This window comes from Rattus norvegicus, chromosome 2, assembly GCF_021556685.1.
Source record: "Rattus norvegicus strain SHRSP/BbbUtx chromosome 2, alternate assembly SHRSP_T2T, whole genome shotgun sequence".
Classification (NCBI taxonomy): Eukaryota; Metazoa; Chordata; class Mammalia; order Rodentia; family Muridae; genus Rattus; species Rattus norvegicus.
Genome location: NC_141535.1, coordinates 489,168 through 514,254, shown reverse-complemented (window position 1 = coordinate 514,254; position 25,087 = coordinate 489,168). Strand labels below are relative to the sequence as shown.

The 25,087-nt window shown below is 40.3% G+C and overlaps 1 protein-coding gene and 1 pseudogene across 1 annotated transcript in view; both read right to left on the bottom strand.

Annotated features, from left to right (window-relative positions):
- LOC148006609 (uncharacterized) overlaps positions 1-25,087 on the bottom strand; it is a 2,902,548-nt pseudogene that overhangs the window by 2,437,569 nt on the left and 439,892 nt on the right.
- Positions 19,634-25,087, bottom strand: part of LOC147995903 (uncharacterized) — a 57,779-nt gene continuing 52,325 nt past the window's right edge. Inside the window, exon 4 of the mRNA XM_087638934.1 lies at positions 19,634-24,386. The gene's annotated coding sequence lies outside the window, so the exon portion shown is untranslated. The remainder of the gene's footprint in view (positions 24,387-25,087) is intronic.

Below are 25,087 nucleotides of genomic sequence, written 5' to 3'. Positions count from 1 at the left end.
AGCAGCTTGACAGCACACCTAAAAGCTCTAGAACAAAAAGAAGCAAATACACCCAGGAGGAGTAGAAGGCAGGAAATAATCAAACTCAGAGCTGAAATCAACCAAGAAGAAACAAAAAGGACCATAGAAAGAATCAACAGAACCAAAAGTTGGTTCTTTGAAAAAATCAACAAGATAGATAAACCCTTAGCCAGACTAACGAGAGGACACAGAGAGTGTGTCCAAATTAACAAAATCAGAAATGAAAAGGGAGACATAACTACAGATTCGGAGGAAATTCAAAAAATCATCAGATCTTACTATAAAAACCTATATTCAACAAAATTTGAAAATCTTCAGGAAATGGACAATTTCCTAGACAGATACCAGGTATCGAAGTTAAATCAGGAACAGATAAACCAGTTAAACAACCCCATAACTCCTAAGGAAATAGAAGCAGTCATTAAAGGTCTCCCAACCAAAAAGAGCCCAGGTCCAGACGGGTTTAGTGCAGAATTCTATCAAACCTTCATAGAAGACCTCATACCAATATTATCCAAACTATTCCACAAAATTGAAACAGATGGAGCCCTACCGAATTCCTTCTACGAAGCCACAATTACTCTTATGCCTAAACCACACAAAGACACAACAAAGAAAGAGAACTTCAGACCAATTTCCCTTATGAATATCGACGCAAAAATACTCAATAAAATTCTGGCAAACCGAATCCAAGAGCACATCAAATCAATCATCCACCATGATCAAGTAGGATTCATCCCAGGCATGCAGGGATGGTTTATTATACAGAAAACCATCAACGTGATCCATTACATAAACAAACTGAAAGAACAGAACCACATGATCATTTCATTAGATGCTGAGAAAGCATTTGACAATATTCAACACCCCTTCATGATAAAAGTCCTGGAAAGAATAGGAATTCAAGGCCCATACCTAAACATAGTAAAAGCCATATACAGCAAACCAGTTGCTAACATTAAACTAAATGGAGAGAAACTTGAAGCAATCCCACTAAAATCAGGGACTAGACAAGGCTGCCCACTCTCTCCCTACTTATTCAATATAGTTCTTGAAGTTCTAGCCAGAGCAATCAGACAACAAAAGGAGATCAAAGGGATACAGATCGGAAAAGAAGAGGTCAAAATATCACTATTTGCAGATGACATGATAGTATATTTAAGTGATCCCAAAAGTTCCACCAGAGAACTACTAAAGCTGATAAACAACTTCAGCAAAGTGGCTGGGTATAAAATTAACTCAAATAAATCAGTTGCCTTCCCCTATACAAAAGAGAAACAAGCCGAGAAAGAAATTAGGGAAACGACACCCTTCATAATAGACCCAAATAATATAAAGTACCTCGGTGTGACTTTAACCAAGCAAGTAAAAGATCTGTACAATAAGAACTTCAAGACACTGAGGAAAGAAATTGAAGAAGACCTCAGAAGATGGAAAGATCTCCCATGCTCATGGATTGGCAGGATTAATATAGTAAAAATGGCCATTTTACCAAAAGCAATCTACAGATTCAATGCAATCCCCATCAAAATACCAATCCAATTCTTCAAAGAGTTAGACAGAACAATTTGCAAATTCATCTGGAATAACAAAAAACCCAAGATAGCTAAAGCTATCCTCAACAATAAAAGGACTTCAGGGGGAATCACTATCCCTGAACTCAAGCAGTATTACAGAGCAATAGTGATAAAAACTGCATGGTATTGGTACAGAGACAGACAGATAGACCAATGGAATAGAATTGAAGACCCAGAAATGAACCCACACACCTATGGTCACTTGATTTTTGACAAAGGAGCCAAAACCATCCAATGGAAAAAAGATAGCATTTTCAGCAAATGGTGCTGGTTCAACTGGAGGGCAACATGTAGAAGAATGCAGATCGATCCATGCTTATCACCCTGTACAAAGCTTAAGTCCAAGTGGATCAAGGACCTCCACATCAAACCAGACACACTCAAACTAATAGAAGAAAAACTAGGGAAGCATCTGGAACACATGGGCACTGGAAAAAATTTCCTGAACAAAACACCAATGGCTTATGCTCTAAGATCAAGAATCGACAAATGGGATCTCATAAAACTGCAAAGCTTCTGTAAGGCAAAGGACACTGTGGTTAGGACAAAACGGCAACCAACAGATTGGGAAAAGATCTTTACCAATCCTACAACAGATAGAGGCCTTATATCCAAAATATACATAGAACACAAGAAGTTAGACCGCAGGGAAACAAATAACCCTATTAAAAAATGGGGTTCAGAGCTAAACAAAGAATTCACAGCTGAGGAATGCCGAATGGCTGAGAAACACCTAAAGAAATGTTCAACATCTTTAGTCATAAGGGAAATGCAAGTCAAAACAACCCTGAGATTTCACCTCACACCAGTGCGATTGGCTAAGATCAAAAACTCAGGTGACAGCAGATGCTGGCGAGGATGTGGAGAAAGAGGAACACTCCTCCATTGTTGGTGGGATTGCAGACTGGTAAAACCATTCTGGAAATCAGTCTGGAGGTTCCTCAGAAAATTGGACATTGAACTGCCTGAGGATCCAGCTATACCTCTCTTGGGCATATACCCAAAAGATGCCTCAACATATAAAAGAGACACGTGCTCCACTATGTTCATCGCAGCCTTATTTATAATAGCCAGAAAATGGAAAGAACCCAGATGCCCTTCAACAGAGGAATGGATACAGAAAATGTGGTACATCTACACAATGGAATATTACTCAGCTATCAAAAACAACGAGTTTATGAAATTCGTAGGCAAATGGTTGGAACTGGAAAATATCATCCTGAGTGAGCTAACCCAATCACAGAAAGACATACATGGTATGCACTCATTGATAAGTGGCTATTAGCCCAAATGCTTGAATTACCCTAGATCCCTAGAACAAACGAAACTCAAGACGGATGATCAAAATGTGAATGCTTCACTCCTTCTTTAAATGAGGAAAAAGAATACCCTTGGCAGGGAAGGGGGAGGCAAAGATTAAAACAGAGACTGAAGGAACACCCATTCAGAGCCTGCCCCACATGTGGCCCATACATATACAGCCACCCAATTAGACAAGATGGATGAAGCAAAGAAGTGCAGACCGACAGGAGCCGGATGTAGATCGCTCCTGAGAGACACAGCCAGAATACAGCAAATATAGAGGCTAATGCCAGCAGCAAACCACTGAACTGAGAATAGGTCAGAATCAGAGAAAGAACTGGAAGAGCTTGAAGGGGCTCGAGACCACAAAAGTACAACAATGCCAAGCAACCAGAGCTTCCAGGGACTAAGCCACTACCTAAAGACTATACATGGACTGACCCTGGACTCTGACCCTATAGGTAGCAATGAATATCCTAGTAAGAGCACCAGTGGAAGGGGAAGCCCTGGGTCCTGCTAAGACTGAACCCCCAGTGAACTAGTCTATGGGGGGAGGGCGGCAATGGGGGGAGGGTTGGGAGGGGAACACCATAAGGAAGGGGAGGGGGGAGGGGGATGTTTGCCCGGAAACCGGGAAAGGGAATAACACTCGAAATGTAAATAAGAAATACTCAAGTTAATAAAAAAAAAAAAAGAAAGAAAAACAGCTTACCAGCATTTGTAATATCCAAACCAAATTTGCAATCTCACCCAGATGTATAAATGTGCCCGGCACCTGAACCATAAAGAAGTCCATTAATAATGGATTAGTATATTAAAGAAATTGGTCATTGCTGTCGATAATACTATTAGGTTAAGCATGATGTGTGCTTTTATAGAACTTTTTCTGCTACAAACAACACTGTTTGTAAAGCAAGACCCAAATCTATCACTTTAGCTAATTCCAAACAAAGCTATTCTGTGTACACTGCAGTAGCACAGAGTTTAAAAAACTACTCACTGCCTCTTTTTCACACATATTGAAACACCTCAATGTTCTATGAAAAACAGCAAAGTTATTGCACCACCAGAAATACACAGTACAATATCTAACATCATTTCAGTAGAGCATGAGACTTAATCTCAGGGTCAAAGGCACCAATTAAAAAAGGAATTAAACACTCTAACTAGTCCAAATAAAAGACACACAATCCAGGTACTTTATTTACAAGTCATAAGCCTAATTGGGCAGGTTTACAGCTATACTACCCTATTTCCATGCCATAATGTCCCTTGTTACTTGCTGTTTTTTCCAGGACATATGCTCAGGGTCCATCTCCTCACATGGTGGCTTTCTCCTCCCTTGGTCTCCTCTCTTGTTCCCCCTTCTCTTCTCTCTTGAGACCCTCCACTCCATCCTCAAGTCCCACCTTTCTTCTTCTATTGCCTAATCACAGACTCTATCCACTTTTGATGAGTTAAACTAAGAAGCAAAGTTTACAAAGCATCACTTGGGGTACCTGAGGATCTGTTCCTCAGGGCTTCCAGATCTTGGGAGCCAGTATGTAGGGAGCATTTAAATACAAGAAGCACCATGCCAACCCCACGAATAACTTTTCCTTATCTGACCAATAACCATCAACATCTTTACCTAATACACAGCCCATACAGCTATTTTCAGATCCTAGCACCCATAGCTATGGCTTCTGGTAAAATGTAAGGATGTGTCACATTCTTACAAACTCAAGACAAACTGAGCAGATTATCCAGTGTTTTCACAACAGTCCACTATTTAATCTGCAAGAATTTAAGGGTCATCAATAACAAACCAACAGAAAATGCCACTAAGCAAAGACAACAGCCATGATATATTATATTCCAAAGTTACAACCATGAATTAAGCTTTAAAAGGAAGTTATTACATAACCGTTATATTTTAAAGACTTTTAAAATAAGAATCTCACTTGGAAATAATGCATAGTTCATCTTTGACTACTGAGTGTGGGCCATGCACCCCCACTGCCATGGCCTGAGAGGCAACACCAGAGTGTTCCTCTTCACTGGGCGAGCTGACCTGCTCCACAGTGCAGCAGAGTGCATGGGTCTCTCCACAAGCAGAGTGAGCTACTCTATGTGAGATTCGTGAAAATACAAGGATACACAGTCCTCTCTGGAGGGCAAACTAGACAAGCACATGGAGAAAGGATGTGGAGGAATAGTTGGAGAAATCAGAGACCATGACACAAAATTTTGAAAGAGTAATCACTGAGACTCAGTCTGTGACTAATAGAATTTAAATTGTTGCTCCTGTAGAATGAAAAGTAAAGTTGCTAACAGGGTAGAAAACATCTGCATCCTGGGAATCCAGGAAGGGTTTGTAAAAGACCCCAAACATGTGCAGAGATTAAATAGCTCTAAACAGAATCATCAAAGAGATGATTCAGGAAACAGCACACAAAGGAAGTCACAGAAGGATCAAATGCTCTGGTTACATTGACCTAATTTCTTAATATAAGGAACAAGAAATCAGTTTCCAAAAAACGCGAAAGATGCTTCATCTAACAATACAAGTCAATATTAGACCTAATTTTTATAGAGCTAATGTGTAGAAGTCAAAGATACTAACTTCTAAAATGACTCTTAGTACATTTAATTTTTGTGCAATGTCTAATAATGACTCAGAGAATGTGATATTGGAAATTGGCATTGGAAAAGGAGTTTTAGGCACAGGTTTGGTTGTAAATTTAGTAAAAGACAATCTAGTCCTTCTATATCTAGCAAATACTTTTACAGGCTCCAAATGGGTCAAAGACCTTAAGATACAAAAATGAATGTCATAAAGTTAAAACAAGGATATAGTATCAAGGTATTATGACCACTTTTTTAAAGGAAAGGAATATTTCATTTTGTGGAACTTAAACATTTCCTCTAATATTTGACATCTGGTGGCCCATCCAAAAGAAATGAAAAAAATATGAATTATAAAAGGATGTCAAATATTTTAAAAATCCAGTGGTTAATAAGATGCAGCTAATTAAGTAAGCAAAGAAAATATTCTGCTGCAAAACTATGCTTGGCCAGCCAGTGATGGAAAGGAAGACAAAAGAAGATTAGTTTCCTGCTATTTTCAAAGAACAAGCATCTACCCAGGTCAAAATCTAGATGGAGACTACTAAAACAAGCAGCTGACTTGGCGTCTACCCACCAGACTGAGCAACAAAGGAACTTAGAAACACCACCAAACATGCACAACACTTTTTTTTTCCCTCATTTTGACAGATGATCACTAAGTATTTTCTTAGTGTTCAGCATGGGACACGTACTGTGTACTTCCTTCAGTTACACATCCCTGGCTTTCTAGAACTTAAATTTTTATCTATTTAATAATACAAAGAAGGAAATTCAGAAAGAAAAAGCAACATGGTACACAAGTATGCTGAAGAAACTGACCACAAGCAATAAAACAAAGTCTCAACAAGCTCAAGAAGTTATCCCAAGATCTACTGACACAAATCACTAATCTCAAAATTTTCTGAAAACATTTAACAGCTAATAAGAGCCCTAGAAAACTTGAAAAACTGAAACACATATAAATTTTAAATGTGTGTCTACAATCACCCTTCCCGGTGCACCGTGTAAGCAGATGATGGCAACTAAGAAAGACTAATTCCTGAAAAGAAATCCAGATGGACAGATTCTGTTTTGCCTCAACAGGGTCGTTTCTAAAATAACCATTGTTTTTTTTAAATCTGACAAAACAGGAAACAGAAGTAACTGGGATAAAACGAAAATCTAGATCCTTTCTACTGTGCTATATGTCTATCTTCTCGTTAATGTGTTCCTAAAACTATGATTTCTTTTAATGTTTGTGGTTTTACAATTTATTCTACAAGGAAACCAATAGGAAAGACTTGCCAATTTCTTTGGAACTGTAATGCAAGGTAGTAAAACAAATGAAGATCTTGTGATTGTAAAGAGACTAATTTTCCAAGACAGTTATGGAAATATGTTTTCTAAGAAACCAACTCACTCAAATGAGGCATTTAGACTCTGGTTACAATAGTGGTTGTGTCCTTCCTTGAGCGGGGTTCCCTGCTCTGTAGCCTTCCCTTGAAAGTTCTGTTCTCTTGGTGTCATCTCCTGAAAGCCGAGGTTAGGTACCATGGTGTCTGCTTTTAAGTTCTAAAAAATACTGAAGAACATAAACTTCAGTGTCTGCACGGTGACATAAGCCAAATCGCTAATAGCTCATGTAGTTAATGTGAAGAAATCATGCTTTCACTCCCAGCCTAAGTTGGGATTGAGTTCCAGGTGAACATCATCCTCCAGTTCCAGAAATCAAAATTATACACTGGTCATTGTTCAGATTTAGATTTTGTTTGGATTCATGTTGTCACTTGTGGAAGTTTGGACCTGGTTCTTCCTCCCAGCCCCATGCTCCCAGAAATAAGACGGAGACTCAAAATATATTAACAAATACCTTGGCCATAGAGCTAGACTCTTCTCTGACAAATTCTAACCCACTTACTCAAATCTACATTCCGCCATGTGGCTCATTACCTGTGCCCAGGAACCACGGGTCTGTATGGTCACATTTTCCAGGGCAAGTCTCTCCGACCTGGCTCTATCCCAGAATTCTTTCTGCCTCCCGGATGTCCCACCTTCTATTCTATCCTTTCCTATAGGCCATAATTTTTTTTAACTGAAAGGTGATATATCCATACAAATGCACAAGATACTCTCTCTACAGTCGCTAGCATTCTTAAAGCCTTCAAAGAGCTAATTATTCCAATTTTACTTTTACTTCTAATGCACCAACTCCAACACCAACATTCAGAGACCATCCATGGGAGGACTATTGTTTTAAAGAACTTATGTGCACCTGCTTTTCCTTTCAGTTTATTCTGGTAATAATGCCACTCCAGCAGGGTATTAGCATCAGGATGAAAAGGTGTTCTATGTAGACCAGGCTGGCCGGGAATTCATAGAGGTTCACCTACTAGGATTAAAAGCTTGCTCCACAAACATGGCTCTGATGAACTGACTCAATCTAACAGCAGCAGAGTCAGTTTTCTGTAGCCTTTGATTTCTTAAAATGAAAAACAGGCAACTCGGATACCAGGTTCAGATTGTAGGAGAAGAAAATGAGACAAAAAACTACAATCAGACTTCTGTAATTGTGGTATAAGTAGGTATAAGTAGATTTAGAGAGCAGGGGGCTCAGAACAAAGAGACATATAACACACAAGCTCTCCTGCCTCACTACATAAGTCAGAAAAAAGAACAATAGACCAGAAGGTAAGTGTCCCTAGCATAAAATCAATTCCTTTACATTCAAAAAATCCCTTTCAGAGCTGAGTCAAAACTACCTAGGTATAGGTACTATACCTAGGTATAGGTATAGTTACTTCCCAACTAAAGCCTTGTTGGGAATCTAGAATTTTCTAGTATTTTCACATAAGGGAAAAACTGACGTTCAAACGAAACTGCAAATGTAGCTATCTTGTCCAGAAAAAACTAAAGAAAAATGCTAAATAAATGCTTCTAATATGAGTAAGTAGTACACACATAAACCTGAAATTTCATTTGCAAAACAGACTGCCCAGTTGACACAACTCAATGATACAGAATTATCCAAAACCCAGAAGTTATTATGTTTACCTACATTAAGGGAGGAGAGTTATTTGAACAGAAGAGAAAGTCTGAAGACACAGTATAGCAGAAAATTCCCCTTAATGAGCAATAAAAAGATATAGAAAATATCCAGAAACTCTCATCTATGTGAGATAACAGAGTCCTCAATTTAACATACTCCTCTCTGTATATTTCAACGTACACTAAAGCAGTACTATTCTAATTTCTCAACACCTGTGATAATAAGGGGTAGCCAATTTGAACAAATGAATAAATTTAATTGAGAAAAAACAAAATACTTTCGAAAGAATATATTGTTATCATTTCAGACACACACACACACAGACACACAGACACATACACACACACACACACACTCTCTCTCTTATGTATCAATTTTTTTAAACAAACAAGAATACAGCTCTTTAAGATCTGTTATACTTCTTACACCCAGGAGACAAAGAAGAAAACAGTATCAACATGCCTTCCAGAGCTCTGATGTCTGGGTGCCCTCAATACTGACATATTGCCTAAACGGAAAAAAAGGAGCATTCAAACTCTAACTAATTCTTCTCATTAAAAACATATTTAGTCAATTTTAAAAAATCACATTTAAGAATAATGTTAACATAATGTAGAATATATTATGGACTGTACACCACCTTAATAGATGAATTTCCATTTCTTCAGTTTTTTGATAGAATGTTAAATCATTTCTAACAATAGCATAGCATTATTTCCTATTCTACATTCTAACCTTCTTCCTTTAAGAGTATAATTTTATAAGATAAATCTTATTATACAATTTAGTTATGTGTAGTTTCACCTATTTAGCTTTGATAAACTCCATTCTGCACAACTCTACAAATTTTATTTAATGAAGCAATTACAATGGCTACTACTACCCAATGTTGTTGATAAGTAATAAAACACAAGAGGATTACAAGGAGTTAGATTAATTCTCACAACACTATAGGGAAAAATTACCATCACCCACAACTTTTATATTAGTAATATAAGTTCAACAGCTGGTGAGTGCCCAAATTGGAGTTTATTTCCAGTCAGTCTGATTTCCAAGCTCTTAAATTATCATACTTGTTGTTATTGAAATCTCTTTTTAATAAAGTACCCACCACACCCATCAAAATAGAGCACACAAAACTAAAACAGTTCCACTTAGTGAGATTTAATGGGAGAACAAGACAAGGGAAAGGGGCGAGAGAAAAAGAGAAAAGAATGAAGAGAAGAGAGAGCATGAGGGCAGAAGAAGTCTGCCTTTCACTTGGAATATGACATAACTACTCCCACGTGGAGTTGGGATTTGGACCAAAGGAATACTGGGAAAGTAGGGCTGTTTCCATGTCAACAGTTACCAAATAGTGTTGTTGTTCAAGGCAATTCCTGATACCAACACTACTGCTGTTATAATTCGACATATTTCAAAAAGTAGTTCACAAAAAAAACAAAGTCTATATACACAGGGAATTGTTCTTTCATTATTAGCTGTTACTAGTTCTGCCCCATGACAATTATATTTATGGAGATGAAAGTAAATATTATCTCATAAGGAAAATTACTGACTTACAATAACCAGAGATTGTTAATAAGGATTATTATAACCCAACTATTTGGATAAGACTACTTTATAATAACATTAATTCTAATAATACCCCTGGTGTTCCAAAATATGATGGTACAGGTCCTAAAACTGCCACTCATTTCTACCTGTCTTAGGCTCTGGCTGAATCTTTCGTGCACTGTGACAGCCAATTCTGTGAAAAACTGACTCATAAGAGGCCAGTGAAAGAAGAACACAGACTGGAAACAATTTAAAAAAAGTCTATTCAGTCCCAAATCAAAGTACACCTGCCTGTTATGACAGAGCAAGCTGGGAAGTTCCAAGTAGATATATTTAAAATGCAAATCATACCAGCCCTCAATAAACACCGAGAAGTCAACAAAATGATCTAAGTATTAAAAAGAAAAAACAAAACAAACAAACAAACAAAAAAACCCAAAAGCCCCAAACCACTCTTTCCCTTCAACAACAAGGCCAAGTAGGAGATGCCAACATGCAGATCTTCATGAAGACCCTAATGGGCAAGACCATTACTCTTGAGATTGAGCCCTGTGACACCATCAATAATGATCCAAGACAAGGAAGGCATCCCACCCACCAGCAGGGCAGATATTCGATGGCAAACATTTGGAGGATGGCCACACCCTGTCCAACTACAACATCCAGAAAGAGTCCACCTTCCACCTGGTGCTGCGTCTGCACAGTGGCATCATCGAGTCATCCCTTTGTCACCTTGTCCAGAATTACAATTGTGACAAGATGATGTGCCACAAGTGCTACTCATGCCTGCACACAGTGTAGTCAACTGCTACAAGAAGTTCGGCCACTCGAACAATCTGAGCACCAAAGAAGGTCAAATAAGGCTGGGGCCATACCTGGCCTGTGACCCTGTGACCAAATAAAATCCATTGACTTGGGCAAAGAAAGAGAGAGAGAGAGAGAGAGAGAGAGAGAGAGAGAGAGAGAGAGAGAGAGAGAAAATGACAAAGAAAAATATCAAGCTGGGCACAGGACTTAAACCCTAGCATTCAGAGATAGAGGGCAGGCACATCTCTGTAAGTCTGAAGGCAGCCTGGTCTACAAAGTGAGTTCCAGGACAGCCAGGGCTATACAGAAAACCCTGACTCAAAAACAAAACAAAATTCTGACAATTAGCTTTCCTGTGTAAATCCATTATGACTCTTTAGCATATCCAACAAAAATTCCTGTATTGGTGGCAAGAAAATACACTGTTAACTATGAATACTATATGCTGGTACACAACACCAGACAAACCCACATTTGGAAAACAGCTGTGTAAGAAATACAGTAAGACACAAATTTAAACAACTAACATTATTGGATTTTGTACTAAAAACTGAGATCTTACAAGTAAACTGTAGTGGTTTGGCTTGATGCTGCTTGTATATTATTGTTCATATTGGTTCCTCAAGAGAGGTTGCTCCCACCCCACAAGCAGAGCATCATGTACTTAGGTGATACTATGTGAACCTTCTCTCCACTTTAATAGGTCAATAAAATGTTAGAACCTATGATTGGGTAGTGGATACGAAAGGTGGGACTGGAGTCTCAGGAGGCAGTGGCAGGTAGAAGGAGAAAAAGAATGAAGGAAGAGGAGTGAAGGAAGCCACTATGCACCAGAATCCTGTGGCTGGGAGAAACCAGAAGTAATAAGGAGTCTTAGAATTGGGAAATAAGTTAGTATTGTATTAGATATGCCCAATCTAGGCATATAACTTATTATTAAAATATTTGGATTGTGTGTCTTTTACATGGGCTATTACGGTTGGAAATTTTAGTAACAAATTGACAAAGCCATGTCTGGTTTAGAACCAAAGTAACCTGATACGTAAATCCACCCCCATCCACTGAATATTAACAACTAGGGCTTCACTCTAAAGCTGCTTCAGGGTGGAAATTAAGCATGAATCTAAAGGGTTTAGATAGAGCTAACTGAGATGCTCCCTGCCCAAGCCCCAAGCAAACCTAGGCAACCAGAGGTACCACACCAGCCCTGAGCTGGGACACAAGGTGGTGCCATTGTCACAACATAGTTGGGGTTTCCTGAATCTGAGAGGAAAAAAAAGGACAGGAAGTCAAGGTTGCCTGAGATGAGGCCTTCACAACTGAAAATTAGCAACTGAAAACACAGCAGGTATCTTTCCAAAGCTTTCTCACAGATAACAATGGGCTGATCTAGGGATCTCTCTCTCAAGTCAACCTTCCCATGCACACTTTGATTTCCAACATCCCTCCACTTCTAAACAGGGCACAGGACACAGGTAGCAAGACCAGCTATCTCAACTGCTTACACTGCAGGCTGTGTAACATCAATACACAGGCTGAAGGCTATACAGGACAGTCAAAAGAGCTAAAGGGCTCAAAACCAAAAAAGCCAAGGGTCTTTGTACAGTCAGCCCCTCCCTACTAGTGAAAGAATCCGAAAGGACCTTAATGTCCTAAAACAAACACCAGAAGGAAACAAAGATAAAAGAAACCAGACCAAATATAAGAATTAAAATAGTACCACTGCACTCTTTTCCTCCTTCGCTTTTTCCTACATAAGGTGCTATAGAGAATTGAGGAGTTTCTTAAGTAGTGAATATAAAAAGCAGTGATTTTGTTTTTAACATTCTTAGCATTTCAGAGTATATATGACCAAAGTCTAAGAAATTAAATTTGCCAAGGTATGTTGAACAAAATTTTTGCATTTTCAACAGGCTAACACTAAAAGCTGTACCAGAATCCACTCTGACATAACACTTTACCAGCAAAACTTGTAATTATAAACAGTGTGATCTGCTCTCGTTAAGCAAATATCTTGATTTATTAGTACTTAACTTTAACTCAACGAAAAGATAAAATAGTTAGATTCAGTCATCACAGAGACAACAACAGTACAATTAATACAGTAATGAAAATGTAACTCTACCTTATGTCTATATAACAAGGAACTATAGTAAGGACTAAAGAGGGCTAATATTGCAAATACCTTAAGAGGCATGGATCTGGGCAGGAGAGAGAGCTCAGTGGATAATAGGTCCTGAGTTCAATTCCCAACAACCACACAGTGGCTCACAACCATCTGTAATGGGATCTGATGCCCTATCCTGATGTGTCTGAAGACAGCTACAGTGTACTCATGTTAATTGATTAGTTAATTAATTAATTAATTAGCCATGGACCCAGAGAAACAAGGTGAAATCATCTAAACCAGTATGAAGACAACCAGGCAATCAAGCACAGTGATATATGAAGAGATCTTAAATGACAAATATGTATCTGTCAACTGCACGGGTTAAAAAAAATGACACTGACATACATATTGACAGCAATTTGCTGTCAATTGGGGGCAAACATACACAACTATGACCATCAAGAAGACTCAAAATTAAGAAAAATTTGGGTAGTAATACTCAATAAAGAAAGACAAGTGCTAAAATGACCAGAAAGGAATAAATCTAGATTGGGTAAATGAAAGCTCAGAAAGAATTTATTTGGAATAAAAAAAAAGAAAATAAAATTAATTAAGTAAATAAATAATTGGGGGCCAGAAACAGATGGAACAATCTCACTGGGCAAAAAAAATTAGGTGAATAGGTGTCTTACAGTTTTATTGCTGTGAAGAGACACTGTTACTGAGTCAACTTTGATAAGGAAAACTGACATTGGGCTGGCTTACACTCTCAGAAATTTAGTCCATTATCACCATGGCGGGAAGCACAGCAGCATTTAGGGAGGCATCGTGCTGGATAAGGAGCTGAGAGTTCTACATCTTCATCTGAAGGCAGGAGCAGGAGACTGTGTCAACACTGGTCATAGCTTGAATATAAAGACCTCACAGCCCACTTTCCCAGAGACCCACTTCCTCCAACATGGCCACACATACTCCAACAAGGCCCCACCTCCTAATAGTGCCACTCCTTATACGACAAGGATTCAAGCATATGAGCCTATGGTGGTCATTCCTATTCAAATCACCACAGCAGATAAGTCTTCAGACAGGGAGTTCATAGCTAAAAGTATATAAAAATTAAAATTTCCAGATATCTTCACCAACCCACAGGGAAAACTACTCATTCATTCCAGAGACTAGACCCAGGAAGAGTAGATAGAGCTGGTAGAAGAGGCAACCAACACAAAGGAGTAACTCGGTGATACCCTTTCTAGACTGACAATTATGGCCCTTTCCTGACCTTCTTTTAAAAATCTCCCCCCAGTAACTTACTCTGTATCTAAATTCTGGCCATTATATGGAATATACCTTTATCAAAGATTTAAAACCTAACATTCTTTTTTTTTCCGGGAACAGCTTTATTCTTTTTTTTCATAATTGCATTTATTTATTTTTTTTATTAACTTGAGTATTTCTTATATACATTTCGAGTGTTATTCCCTTTCCCAGTTTCCGGGCAAACATCCCCCCCTCCCCTTCCTTATGGGTGTTCCCCTCCCAACCCTCCCCCCATTGCCGCCCTCCCCCCAACAATCACGTTCACTGGGGGTTCAGTCTTAGCAGGACCCAGGGCTTCCCCTTCCACTGGTGCTCTTACCAAGATATTCATTGCTACCTATGAGGTCAGAGTCCAGGGTCAGTCCATTTATAGTCTTTAGGTAGTGGCTTAGTCCCTGGAAGCTCTGGTTGCTTGGCATTGTTGTACATATGGGGTCTCGAGCCCCTTCAAGCTCTTCCAGTTCTTTCTCTGATTCCTTCAACGGGGGTCCTATTCTCAGTTCAGTGGTTTGCTGCTGGCATTCGCCTCTGTATTTGCTGTATTCTGACTGTGTCTCTCAGGAGCGATCTACATCCGGCTCCTGTTGGTCGGCACTTCTTTGCTTCATCCATCTTGTCTAATTGGGTGGCTGTATATGTATGGGCCACATGTGGGGCAGGCTCTGAATGAGTGTTCCTTCAGTCTCTGTTTTAGTCTTTGCCTCTTTCTTCCCTGCCAAGGGTATTCTTGTTCCCCTTTTAAAGAAGGAGTGAAGCATTCACATTTTGATCATCCGTCTTGAGTTTCATTTGTTCTAGGCATCTAGGGTAATTCAAGCATTTGGGCTAATAGCCACTTATCAATGAGTGCATACCATGTATGTCTTTCTGTGATTGGGTTAGCTCACTCAGGATGATATTTTCCAGTTCCAACCATTTGCCTATGAATTTCATAAACTCGTTGTTTTTGATAGCTGAGTAATATTCCATTGTGTAGATGTACCACATTTTCTGTATCCATTCCTCTGTTGAAGGGCATCTGGGTTCTTTCCAGCTTCTGGCTATTATAAATAAGGCTGCAATGAACATAGTGGAGCACGTGTCTTTTTTATATGTTGGGGCATCTTTTGGGTATATGCCCAAGAGAGGTATAGCTGGATCCTCAGGCAGTTCAATGTCCAATTTTCTGAGGATCCTCCAGACGGATTTCCAGAATGCTTGTACCATTATCAATCCCACCAACAATAGAGGAGTGTTCCTCTTTCTCCACATCCTGGCCAGCATCTGTTGTCCCCTGAGTTTTTGATATTAGCCATTCTCACTGGTGTGAGGTGAAATCTCAGGGTTGTTTTGATTTGCATTTCCCTTATGACTAAAGATGTTGAACATTTCTTTAGGTGTTTCTCAGCCATTCGGCATTCCTCAGCTGTGAATTCTTTGTTTAGCTCTGAACCCCATTTTTTAATTGGGTTATTTGTTTCCCTGCGGTCTAACTTCTTGAGTTCTTTGTATATTTTGGATATGAGGCCTCTATCTGTTGTAGGATTGGTAAAGGTCTTTTCCCAATCTGTTGTTTGCCATTTTGTCCTAACCACAGTGTCCTTTGCCTTACAGAAGCTTTGAAGTTTTATGAGATCCCATTTGTCGATTCTTGATCTTAGAGCATAAGCCATTGGTGTTTTGTTTAGGAAATTTTTTCCAGTGCCCATGTGTTCCAGATGCTGCCCTAGTTTTTCTTCTATTAGTTTGAGTGTGTCTGGTTTGATGTGGAGTTCCTTGATCCACTTGGACTTAAGCTTTGTACAGGGTGATAAGCATGGATCGATCTGCATTCTTCTACATGTTGACCTCCAGTTGAACCAGCACCATTTGCTGAAAATGCTATCTTTTTTCCATTGGACGGTTTTGGCTCCTTTGTCAAAAATCAAGATACCATAGGTGTGTGGGTTCATTTCTGGGTCTTCAATTCTATTCCATTGGTCTATCTGTCTGTCTCTGTACCAATACCATGCAGTTTTTATCACTATTGCTCTGTAATACTGCTTGAGTTCAGGGATAGTGATTCCCCCGAAGTCCTTTTATTGTTGAGGATAGTTTTAGCTATCCTGGGTTTTTGTTATTCCAGATGAATTTGCAAATTGTTCTGTCTAACTCTTTGAAGAATTGGATTGGTAGTTTGATGTGGATTGCATTGAATCTGTAGATTGCTTTTGGTAAAATGGCCATTTTTACTATATTAATCCTGCCAATCCATGAGCATGGGAGATCTTTCCATCTTCTGAGGTCTTCTTCATTTTCTTTCTTCAGAGTCTTGAAGTTCTTATTATACAGATCTTTTACTTGCTTGGTTAAAGTCACACCGAGGTACTTTATATTATTTGGGTCTATTATGAAGGGTGTCGTTTCCCTAATTTCTTTCTCAGCTTGTTTCTCTTTTGTATAGAGGAAGGCAACTGATTTATTTGCGTTAATTTTATACCCAGCCACTTTGCTGAAGTTGTTTATCAGCTTTAGTAGTTCTCTGGTGGAACTTTTGGGATCACTTAAATATACTATCATATCATCTGCAAATAGTGATATTTTGACTTCTTCTTTTCCGATCTGTATCCACTTGACCTCCTTTTGTTGTCTGATTGCTCTGGCTAGAACTTCAAGAACTATATTGAATAAGTAGGGAGAGAGTGGGCAGCCTTGCCTAGTCCCTGATTTTAGTGGGATTGCTTCAAGTTTCTCTCCATTTAGTTTAATGTTAGCAACTGGTTTGCTGTATATGGCTTTTACTATGTTTAGGTATGGGCCTTGAATTCCTATTCTTTCCAGGACTTTTATCATGAAGGGGTGTTGAATTTTGTCAAATGATTTCTCAGCGTCTAATGAAATGATCATGTGGTTTTGTTCTTTCAGTTTGTTTTTGTAATGGATCACATTTATGGTTTTCCGTATATTAAACCATCCCTGCATGCCTGGGATGAAGCCTACTTGGTCATGGTGGATGATTGTTTTGATGTGCTCTTGGATTCGGTTTGCCAGAATTTTGTTGAGTATTTTTGCGTCGATATTCATAAGGGAAATTAGTCTGAAGTTCTCTTTCTTTGTTGTGTCTTTGTGTGGTTTAGGTATAAGAGTAATTGTGGCTTCGTAGAAGGTATTCGGTATACACTTGACATTTTTAACTAACATATTACCCTAAACCCAGGTTGTTGGGGTATTTTCTTTCATCCTCTACCTCATATCTCAGAAAGAATGAAGAATATTGGAACAAGGTCACTTGATTCTATTTCACGATGTGACTAAGAAACCTGGAATCTCCTAGTCGTATTCCTGATTTGGTTATAAAGGAGAACATTTTGTTTTATTTCTCTAGTTACATATAGTACATTTCAGTGTAGATGCCTATTCCTCCACCATGCAAGGAAAGGTCCCTATAAATCTAAGTGATACAAATACAAGTGCTACTCTCTGGTCACCCTGGTTACACAATACCACTGTGGAAAAGTCTCTGGAATCTACATGCCCCATATTTAAGTTTTTTGATTCATCAATCTGAGTAATACATGTTCATGAGTCTGAACTTATAGTATACAGGAGTTGTTTAGCTTATCTCTGCAAGACCAAGTTGCCTTCATATGAACTATATACGTATTCTTCTTTTAATTCTCAATATTATGTTCTGTTGCTCTGTAATACTAAGCAGAAATTCCATGTATGTAATTTTTTCTTGCTTCAGAAAGGGGTGAAACGGAAGACACATATGTATAGAGATACTTTCTCTAAGTCTGGGTATGTATCAGCTTTACAGAATTCTTACCATATCTCATGTCAACCTATTTCCTTACTTTAATTTATGCATATTTTTAAGTCCTATATTTATAGAATTCTAATTTTCTTATTCTTTTAGGTGAGTATTTGCTTGGTTCTGCATGTGATTGCACACATGTGGATGACAGAGTACAATTTATGGCATTCATTTCCTCCTTCCGTTGTATATATCCCAAGGACCAAATCAAGGTTAACTGCCTTGGCAACAAATATCTTTACCTACTGAGCTATTTCATTCTTCCTAGTATATTTCATAATTTATTGTTGCAAGCCCAATTGCTACCCCATGCCAAAAAAGGAATGTTTTCTTGCTGGTGTGTGCTAGAATCTAAAGCATTTCTTCAGATTAACACATTGTCCTCTTTAATACCCTATTATGATACATATAATATCTGAGGGCATGCAGAAACACATATACACACATAATTTCACTGACATACACTGTCGGTGCCCAATGCCCACACCGACCTGGTCCCGAGAATCGGGTGAAAGCCTGCGGGATTAAAGAAAGACGCAGACAAAGGTTATTATTAGCCATTCTATTGTAAAATTTTTAATGATATCACTTCAATACATAAGCTTAGAGATATCCACCCACAAACTCTCACCTACAAACTATATAAGAAGGTTTTTTATCAACATGATATAAAACTAGAGATAACTTGGAAGAAGAAATCTTAACTGAGAAAAAACTCTTCATAAGATTGTCCAAAGAAAAAGCCTGTGGGCACTTTCTTGATCAATAATTTTCTTGGAGGGCCCAGCTCACTGTAGGTTGTCCCACTCCTGGGTTTATTGTTCTAGCTTCTATAAAAACACAGGCTGAGCAAGCCATAAATGTAGACCAATAAACAATCTTCATCCCACGTCTCTCTAACATTTCCTGCCTGCTTAATCACTGGGATATCTTCCCACCCTACCTTATGCAACTAGGATTTGTTTTAGTGATTTTGTGTTTTGGACTGATGGCTGCTAATGGGATCATAAAATAAGATGTAAGTTGAATCTTTCAACCTCCTAGAAAATGTGTAGAATAATTTTATTCTAATACCCTCATCTTTGAGACACAGGACATCATATATGAAATGTCAGAAAGATTCTGCCATAAATATAGGCATCCTGAAAGGTTAATACTTTACATCCAATAGGTCCAGGTAGATAAATATTAGCAAAATGATTGTACATTGTAAGGTTAGTTTATATAAGGAAGTAGCCATGTTTGTAAATGTCATATAATTGAGGGCCAGATAAAGTAGTAATTCAAAGAAAAAAATGACAGAATGTATCACAGATAAAATATGCCCAATTCACATGAGAACAGCTTAGGAATAAGAGAATACACAGGAGTAGAGAAAGAGAGACAAAAATAGAGAAAGAAAGACAGAGAGAAGTAGAGCAAGAAAGAGAAGTTGTGCTGTGTGGCATTGACCCAGTTATTCAGGGTCCCGAAGAGGCTTTCTACCTGTGGGCCAAAATGGGGGTGAAGAGAAGAAGGAGACCAAGCAAAAGTTCTGTTGTCAAGGTCTCGTTTATTGAGAGAAATGTACAGCATTTAAAGCTCTGAGGCAGGAATAGAAGCAGGAACTGAAGCCTAGGGTGGGGGATTTTGGGAAATGCCCAAGGATATAAGGTGAATCACTACACTGCAAGATATCCTCCTATAACAAAGAGGCAACAGTCTTCCGGGGACCACTGTGCTTGCCAAACAATAGACTTGGGGGCAGGTAACTCCAGACACTGCAGACACAATGGCTGCAGCAGTAATGGCTGCTACAATAGCAGCGAAAGTGCCAAGGTCTTTCCCAGGACAGTTCAGGATCTCTGGAACAACCAGCAGACAATGGGACCATGTCTGAGATCTGCAAAACCAGGGCAGAGTTCCCCAGTCCACAGCAGCTTCCAGCAAGCAGCAGTGCACAGAGGGTCGGAGCTCAGGCCGCGGTGGGACGGGACACAATGACTGCAGCAACGCCAGAATTTCTGTGATGACAAAAGATGAGTGGGAATCCTCCATATTCCTCCAAGGACACAGGAATGACTCCAGGGACCCGAACCAGGAGAGCTGAATCTTCATGCTCCCAGGATCAGCAAGTCTCACCAGCCACTCAGGCAGCTGGCACACTCCTGTAGCATCCTCTAGAAAAAACACAAAGATTCCCTCTTCCCCATATAAAATATCTGAACAGGGTCATGCCAATATGTGGATCTTTCTATTTCACCTAGGCAGAAGTATGCCTAGTTGTAGGGTGCCATAAACTCAGAGTGTTCCTTGGCATCCAAATTTTAAAATTGAAATAAAAGGAGCATATTTTAGCATACAGGGATAACTCCCCTTTTTTATTTATTAAAATATTGTTAAAATATTATTTATTAAGATAGGTCCTTGAGGATTAAATTGAGGACACTGAGCACTTGTATTTATCAATTGACTTTTATACCAAATTATTGTCTCCAGTATTATTGTTTTGGATATATAAAGAATGAGATTTTTTGACTAACTGTTCCTATGTAAGGCCTATAATCTGCCTGGCACGTGATATAGTCACCCAATGCCAACAGTGCTGCCAGTTACTCCCAGTTCCTCACATCGTGGTCAACCCGAGAGGAATACAGCCATTGCAAATCTGGCAAATGGATGTTACTCATAATTCTACTTTTGGAAAATTACAGTATGTGCATGTATCTATAGACACATGTTCTGGCATTCTACATGCCACCCCACTTACAGGAGAAAAAACACATGTCATTCAGCACTGCCTTGAAGCATGGAGTGCTTGGGGAAAGCCAAAATGTGTAAAAACTGACAATGGCCCCGCCTACACATCTCAAAAATTCTGTCAGTTTTGTGCTCAGATGCAGGTTACCCACCTGACGGGCCTGCACTACAACCCTCAAGGACAGGGAATCATAGAGCGTGCTCATCGGACGCTCAAATCATATTTAATAAAACAAAGAAGGGGAATTATGATAGAACTCCCCCCAACACCCCGAGTGGCCACTGCTCTGGACCTTTTTACCTTAAATTTTTTAAATCTTGATGAAGCTGAACAAACAGCGGCTGAGCGACATTGCTCAGAGCCCAAGAGGACAAAAGAATTAGTCAAATGGAAGGATGTATTAACAAATGAATGGAAAGGCCCAGATCCTGTTTTAATAAGATCCAGGGGAGCTGTCTGTGCTTTTCCACAGGACAATGAAAATCCCATATGGATCCCAGGACGACTTACTCGGAGCATCACAGCAAGTGATCAAGAAGGGACTGGGACTCCTGCACCTCCTCATTCTTCTTACATGGATGCCAGTAACGGTGCAGGGCGAGCTACAATGGGGAATAATGTCAACCTTTCCACTCCCGATGCCGGTGATGTACCACTAACAGGGATTTACTAAAAGAAAATAGGACTATTCCCCTTAAGGGCAGCCTTTGTTTTGGCATATTCAACAAAACATCTTTTGATCTCCCTTGCATTATGTTATGTAATCAATCTTCTGCTTGGTTAAGGGAGGCCACATGGGGAACTGGTGAGGAGGACATTGTGGCTAACGCCACAGTTCTCTATGGTGGTGGCCTTACATTGCGTTAATGGTAGCTGCACTGATCTTACGCCCATGGCGATGCTACTTGGAGGAAAGGGCGAAAAGGGTCGGTTGTCATTTTCCTGGACGGGGAACATCAAACCTGCTGCCTCTGTCTGGACAGCTACTCATAAAAAATATCGCAGTAGTTACCCGCATGCCTCGCTTTATCCCGATACCTGTTGATACCTCGGGGACCATGACCTTATTTAGAGGAAAAAGAGATTTTGGTACTTCTGCAATTATTGCTGGCATTATTGCTACGACAGCAGTCGCTGCCTCGGTTACTGCCTCGGCATTGGCCTTGTCAAATTCAGTACAGACAACCCAAACTATCAATGATTTATCGGCCACCATCTCTGTGGCTCGGGACAGACAGGCCTCAGCCAATACTCAGATATAGGGAGGCCTTATGCTTGTCAACCAACGTATAGATCTGGTCCGAGAGCAATTAGACATTCTATGGCCACTGGCCCAGCTTGGCTGTGAGCAAAAACTCCCAGGCCTTTGTGTCACCTCCATATAATATGACAAATTTACCTGAGCTGCTAATCTGTCTAAGAGTCTTTCACAGCATCTGTTACAGAATTGGACCTCGGAGTTTGAACAGACACTTCGAGAGCTGAGAGCGACCATCATTCAAGTAAATTCTACCCAACTGGACCTGTCTTTGACGGAGGGATTGTCGTCCTGGATCACCTCAGCAGTCTCTTATTTCAAGGAATGGGTGGGAGTGGGACTTTTTGGAGTGATCCTCTGCTGTGGATTAGTGTTACTCCTCTGGTTGCTTTGCAAATTGAGATCTCAAACAAGAAAGGACAAAGTAGTGATCGCCCAGGCGCTTGTAGCCCTTGAACAAGGAGCGTCAGCCGATATCTGGTTGACCATGCTCAAGCAACAGGTCGCCGGCTGGACAGCTCTTGCACTCCTAGAACCTCGGTTCATTGCACAGGATTAGAGTGTCCGGCTTGAGCAGCCCATGAGGGGTGACGAGCTTAGCATCGCACAGGGAAGTTCTACCAAATACGCTCCCTGGAAGGCATGTCATATTACATGAGGGTTTCTGCCCCAGTTTTCCCTCCCTAGAAAAATGGCAGTGCGACGGGTCGGGAGTGCCCTGGGTCCCAACAACAGCCTAAGGGTATCTCTCTTGTACAGGTTCGCCAACTTTGTACGAGGATATGACCTCTGTCTTCACCCTCCTATATCTGGGTGTCCTGTTTGCTTAAAAAAAAAACAGAAAAGGGGGAGATGTGAGGAGCTGTCCTCACAGAGATGTGAGGAGCTGTCCGAGGAGCTGTCCTCACAGAGATGTGAGGAGCTGTCCTCACAAACTCCATTACAAGATGGCACCGGCATCCGGCAGAACGCACCTAGTAAAAAGGGCAATACGCAGGCGCCTGGTAACTTCCCTACTCAAAGGGACACTTACATTTCGGTACGTCATCTGGCATAATTGGCAGCGACCAGTCAGAGAGTGACACGTCCTAGGCGAGGATAGTTTCCTATATAAGGGACGGTTATTCCTCACTCGGCATCTCCGCATTGTAAGCTTATGCTCTCCCTCTCAAGACGCATAAAAGCTTTTCTGTAGTAGGATCCTGTGTGTGCCGCGTCGTTCCCGCTGGCGAGACGTAGCGCAGGACAGCCTATGAAGCCACGATATGGCTCACCTTCTCTGAACTTGCAAACCGAAATTTTTATTACACTTGGGAGGAGAGCTGGCTGTATAATCCAGGCTGGCCTAGAATTCTCTATATGGCCCAGGCTACTCTTGAACCTACACAATCTTTCTGTCTCAGCCTGCCCTTTCCTGCCCTAGCCTGCCCCAGCCTGTTCCAGCCTGCCCGGTACAGGGATGGGCCCAGGTGAATGACCATATCTAGTTTGTCAACTCTGCTATATTTTCTTTAAACAAAACCTCAAATGCCCAGTTTTTCAATGCACTTGCCTTGAGCTTTAGAACTCACGTGGTCATCCAGTCCTACCACATACCTCCCTCTACTCAGGGGTGGCATGTGTCAGAATCGGGGTAATTAGGAAGGATTTCTCCTTCCAAAGGAGCGACGGGAACATCTGGCTGTGAAACCATTGGCCATGCCTCTGGATAGGACCTGGTGTTTCTGTTCCCAAGGTCTTTCCTGCCTGGAGTTAGGAAAGCTGCATCTGCCTGTGGAGGAGCTGGGGTTCTGGTGCCCATTGGATCCAAAACCAATGCTGTGTCCTTGAAATCCAGGACATCTACCTCTCCCACAGGTGGCCCCTGTTTGATTTGATGGACCGAAGAAGCCAATTCTGTTTCCCGGTAGGATGCCCAGTTACCAGGTGCTGGGTATGGCAAAGGAGAAGCGTGATCAGAATCTGGAGACGTGGTGCCAACATCCACAAAGCTCGAATTAGCCTTTGATTTGAAAGACACATCAATACATCGATTCTGCTGTGGTCTTCCAGGGCCTTCCCCGGTTCAATTGGTGGGTATTCTACATCCTCTCCATTCTCCTTCTGATAATTGCAACTGTCCTCAGTACAGATCTCCAGGGCTGCAGCATGGTTGAAGGAGTGCTCCAGCGCTGAGGAGCAGGCTGTGGAATGGTCACCTCTGACCGTGACTGGCCAGACATTGTCGAGGGCCAGCCTGCTGCTGATGTGAAAAGCCCACGCCCCAGGAATCCCCGGGTTGCTTAGTCTAAGAACAGAGGAAAGAGTGGATTGTAACCAGTCCATTCATCCTCCTTCAGAATTCATATTGAAGTCAAAAGACTTTAACGATCAAAGTCAAACTTTCCATGCTATGTCAAACAGAAGCAAAGCTTCTAAGTAACTGAGATAAATACCGTACAGGAACTTTGTTATAAGCTGCCTTTTGTCTGGCATTGTGTATGGAACACTAAGCCATCAGGTTATATGTCGGCTCCAGAAGCCCAAATCAAATATTCTGTCAAAAACCTGGCTGTCTTGAGAGCAAACATGGAATGCAAGAATATTTTATGCTTTCTCGACGTGAATGAAAACTTAAATCAGACTCAAGCTTACTTAAGCTTAAAATTCCTAAAACACTTAAATAGTACTGATTTCTACAAGCCAAGCCTACACCAGTGCTTATCAGTCTTCACTGTGCTCTGCAAGATAGGGGTGGTAGCTGTGCTAGTTCTTAGTGAGGAAAAAGTTGGTTTTGAGAGGTTAGCTAATCTTCAGATCATACAGCCAAAAGTTGGCAAAGCCACGGCAAGAATTTCATGCTAACAGGAAACTTTGTCTTGCAAACATCTCTGTGTACTCTGATTCACATGGACTAATATATTAATGACAGAGGATGATAGATCTATCAGTACTTTTTAATGACCAAGTCTAAAACAATTTTTGAGCAAAAGTTCAACATAGGTAAGA